Here is a 4,593-nt window from a genome sequence, read left to right as displayed (position 1 = left end):
TAACAACTAACAACAAAAAACTTCCAAATAAAATGAAGGACTTTAGGGAGATTATCCCTATAGGGAGGTTATCCCTATAGGGAGAGTGCATTAGATTATCCAGGTAAGTCCAATGTAATCAAATGTGCCCTTAAAAGTGGAGAAAAAAAGGAAAGTGGGAGAGTTAGAGAAGATGGAAGGAGGAGTAGGAGAGATCTGAGGCTTAAGAGGGACTTGACCTGCCGTTGAGGGTTTTAAAGATGGAAGAAGAGAGCTGTTATATATGTTGAATTGTGTCCCAGGCTGTGTGCTTAGTGGCTAAGTTGTGTCCAGTTCTTTGTGACCCCATGGGCTGTAGCCCACCAAGTTCCTCTGTCCATGGGGGTTTTCCAGGCAAGAGTACTGGATTAGGTTGCCGTGCCCTCTTCCAGGGGATCTTCCCAACCCAGGGATCAAACCCATGTCTCTCGCATTGCAGGCAGATTCTTCAGCATCTGAGCCAACAGGAAGGACCAGGCTAACGCTTTTTATTTTATTTTTTATTTATTTATTTTTTAAAATATGGAACGCTTCACGAATTTGCGTGTCATCCTTGCGCAGGGGCCATGCTAATCTTCTCTGTATCATTCCAATTTTAGTATATGTGCTGCCGAAGTGAGCACTTTTTTTTTTTTTAAATAACGCTTTTTAAATTCATAGAACAAATAGAAGGGATTATAAAAGAAGCCAAATGTATTAAAATAGTTATTAAAATGTTTAAAAATTCTGATACAGTAACATATATGTTTCTTTATTATTGCGTTAAATAACAAGATCCAGCAGTGGGTCTAGAAAATGCTTTAACTTATTAGTGGTCAGCGTAAATGACATTTCAAGATATCTGTAAAAGGGCAGTGGTTGACAAAGTCTCAAGCACAGTTCAAGGACTGTGGTTTGTTGCCTACATTCACAACGAAAGGAAATGCTACATTTCAGTTAGGGGTTAGTGAAAATAAAGGTATAATTTTTGTTTTATTTAAATTCATAGACTCCAAATGCTAGGCACAGTTTCCAGAGGGTCCCCAAGTTTAGGTTCAACCCAGGGAATATAGTAAGAAAAATAGGAGCTTGCATTCTAATCAGGGGAAATTGATAATAAACACAATAACTTCAGATGATAATGAGTTATTTAAAGAAAATAAAATCATTCGGACTGTAATGAATTTAAAGAAAAAGTGACAGAGATTGAGCAGTAAGTAGGGTGGTTGATTGTGTGTGTATGTGTGTGTGTGTGCACTCAGCCTTGTCTGACTTTTTGCGACTCCCATTAAGGTGATTGGGAAAGGCCTCCCTTGGGCTTCCCTGGTGGCTCAGTGGTAAAGAATCCACCTATCAATGCAGGAGACGAGAGTTCAATCCCTGATCTGGGAAGACCCCACATGCTATTGAGCCTATGTTCTAGAGCCGGGGAACAACAACTACTGAGCCCACACACGGTAACTACTGAAGTCTATGCACCCTAGAGCTGGTGCTCCTCAGCAAGAGAAGCCACCACAATGAGAAGCCCCGCGCTATCCGCCCAGACAGCAGCCCCTTTACTCCACCGCTAGAGAAAAGTCCATACAGGAACAAAGACCCAGCACGGCCAAAAATAAATGAATTATATTTTTAAAAAAGAGAAAAGGCCTCTCGAGGAGGTGACTTCAGCTGAAAACCAAAGAAGGACCTGGAAGTCCTCATGAAAAGCCAGGGTTGAGGAGCAAAAAGAGGGGGACAGTAAGAGACAGGCCAGGCGTGGCAGTGGAGGGAGATGATGTCCAAACAGGCGCATATAAGTCTCAAAGGCCAGAGAGGGAGGTCCTTGAGCAACTGCTTCAGTCCTTCTGAAAACTGGGAAGCCATTGACACGGCATCTGGGGTTATTTTTGGCGCTCTTGCGGTAACAGGAGTGAAAGAACCTAATGAACAGCTCACTGGAATCTTCTCATGGCTCATATATAATCTCGTTTAACTCTTCAAGTGCACACTGTTCAGATGCTTAAGGTCATCAGCTTAACCTGGGATTCTGACGAAGCCCTTTCCCTTGATCACCACCTTTTTCTATCTCTTTTCTATGGAGAAAGCATAAATTCTTTCAAATCAAAGTCACCTCCTTCCCCCGTGGCTCCCAGGACATGCCTGTCTGCAATCTTTTCCCCTTTGCAGAACAGTGTCTCCTGGGAGGAGAAGTTAAAAATCTAAATGCAGAAGCTAAAAGCTGCAGGGCCTGGGGGAAGCCACTTAGCCCTAAGTTCCTAGATGTTAAAACCAGCATAACCATGGCAACCCACTCCCAGGGCCTTCATTAAAGAATCTGACAGTGAAAATCAGACTAAATCAATGTAAGGAGGAGAATGTTCTGTTCTCTCTAAGTGCAGCTGGTTCGCACCCTGAGGAGCTAAAAGCATTCTCCCCCGCCCCCTGCAGCAGGGCAGCCCACCACCCACTAGGGACTCCCCATCTGTAAGACAGAAATTTCAGAGAACACTCCTGTGCACTCCTGGGCCTGTCCCTTTCCCCAGAGAAGGTTCTCTTGCAGAAGATGTGTCCACCTTTCTAAAGAAGCCCCAATGCAGCCAGGTAGCATCTCCTGCACATTTTCAAGGAAGAGAGAAAAAGAGAGAATTGGGGCAGAGAGTGAGAGTTCAGTCAAACCTTCTCTATTTTCACTCTCATCCTTGTTTTTCTCTCTGCTTTTCCACTTCTCCAACTTGACCTCAGAGCCTTCCCTTGATGCCTCTCAGGATCACCCTCTGGTTGGTGCTTTGGCCTAAAGTATTTGTAATACAGGTTCTCCCTGCTCCATCCAGTTGTATCGGGGCAATTGGAGCCCTGCCTCCTCCACCTGTTGTCTCGAGGATGAGAAAAAACATCGGCAGCTCTGTGCCTGGTCAACTCACTAAGACTTGACTGGCCTGGGAAATATTCCAACTTCAAGTGGTACTGGGAGCATGGGAAGTACATTCCATGCACTGTGGACAGCCTTTGTCAGACCAAGTAGTACATTTTCTTACCTCCTTAATGTCTCTGTCACCAGCAAGACTGAGGATACCCCAGAAATGACAGAGATGAATTTTTCACTGAGTCTCCATATGGCCCTCTCACATGCTGAGTACATTACCTCATTTCAATTCAATTACATTATGAGATGGGCATTATCATTATCTTAGTCAATAAAAAATTATTATTTTATAGAACCACAATCGGATATTTTAAAAGTTTAATAACATCTTTAAAGTCATTTAGGGAGACTTCCCTGGTGGTCCAGAGGTTAAGACTTTGCCCTCTAATGCAGGAGATGAAGGTTTGATCCCTGGTCAGGGAACTAAGATCCCACATATCTCATGGCCAAAAAACTAAAAGCATAAAACAGGAGCAATACTGTAACAAATTCAATACAGGCTTTGAAAATGGTTCACATATAATAAGTCTAAAAAAAAAAAAAGACTTGATTTAAAAATAAATTCGTTTAGGGTTTTAATTAACTCAGGTCATCTGACTCCATGATTTTTACTTCCCCAGATATTGTCTCCTGGTCAGAGAATGGATCTAGAACATTACAGTACTGATTAAACCAAAGTCTACTCTGGGCCCAGAATTGACTTGTCAACATGAGGTGACATGGGAAGTGTTGTGTCATGGGGAGTCTTACGCATATACTGTAAATGGTCACAGATACCTCTGTGAATGGAAAGTATTAACTGCCCCTAAGGTAGCTGCAGGCACCTCATGGAAATGAGGGCTCTGACTGACTCATTCGCACTGCAGATACCTAATGGTGGCAGCAGCCTCCTTTTTTGATGTGGCTTCCTTCTCAAGCTCATCTTGCCGAACTGCTAGAGAGACATGAAATTCCTTCCATGGGACTGATTCCTTCTCATCTTGGCTGCAGCATGCTGGGAGGAGGAAGAACAGAGAATGAAGGAGAGTGAGCGGGTGAGCTTCTGGCTGCAGCTGGTAAGGAAAACGGGCTTCCCCAGCCGGCACAACCTGACAGTCTGCAGTCTCTTTTGATAGATGGAAAATATGCAAAGGGTTGGATCAGTACAGTTCAGTTGCTCAGTCGTGTCCGACTCTGCGACCTCATGAATCACAGCACACCAGGCCTCCCTGTCCATCACCAACTCCCGGAGTTCACTCAAACTCATGCCCATCGAGACGCTGATGCCATCCAGCCATCTCATCCTCTGTCGTCCCCTTCTCCTCCTGCCCCAAATCCCTCCCAGCATCAGAGTCTTTTCCAATGAGTCAACTCTTCACATGAGGTGGCCAAAGTACTTTAGCATCAGTCCTCAGGGTGCGGCATATATGAAAAGGCAGAGAGAGAGCCAGTTATATTAATCAATCTGTAGCATTTAATCTGTCAGTAAAGAATCTGCCTGCAATGTGGGAGACCTGGGTTCAATACCTGGGTTGGGAAGATTCCCTGGAGGAGGGCAAGGCAACCCACTCCAGTATTCTTGCCTGGAAAATCCCCATGGACAGAGAAGCCTGATGGGCTACAGTCCTTGGGTGCAAACCTTTGGACACGACTGAGTGATTAAGCACAGCTCAGCACAGCATTTAATCACATGAATTAAATGTTTGTTTACATAT

General features: G+C 44.2%; 1 non-coding gene across 1 annotated transcript; it reads right to left on the bottom strand.

Annotated features, from left to right (window-relative positions):
- Nucleotides 1–534: 534 nt before the first annotated feature.
- On the bottom strand, nucleotides 535–641 carry LOC138443046 (U6 spliceosomal RNA). Its single transcript, XR_011257972.1, has one exon. It is a non-coding gene; the product is annotated as a U6 spliceosomal RNA (small nuclear RNA).
- Nucleotides 642–4,593: the final 3,952 nt, after the last annotated feature.

Source organism: Ovis canadensis, chromosome 6 (assembly GCF_042477335.2).
Source record: "Ovis canadensis isolate MfBH-ARS-UI-01 breed Bighorn chromosome 6, ARS-UI_OviCan_v2, whole genome shotgun sequence".
Taxonomy (NCBI): Eukaryota; Metazoa; Chordata; class Mammalia; order Artiodactyla; family Bovidae; genus Ovis; species Ovis canadensis.
The sequence above is the reverse complement of the archived record's forward strand: the minus strand, read 5'-3'. Positions and strand labels throughout refer to the sequence as shown.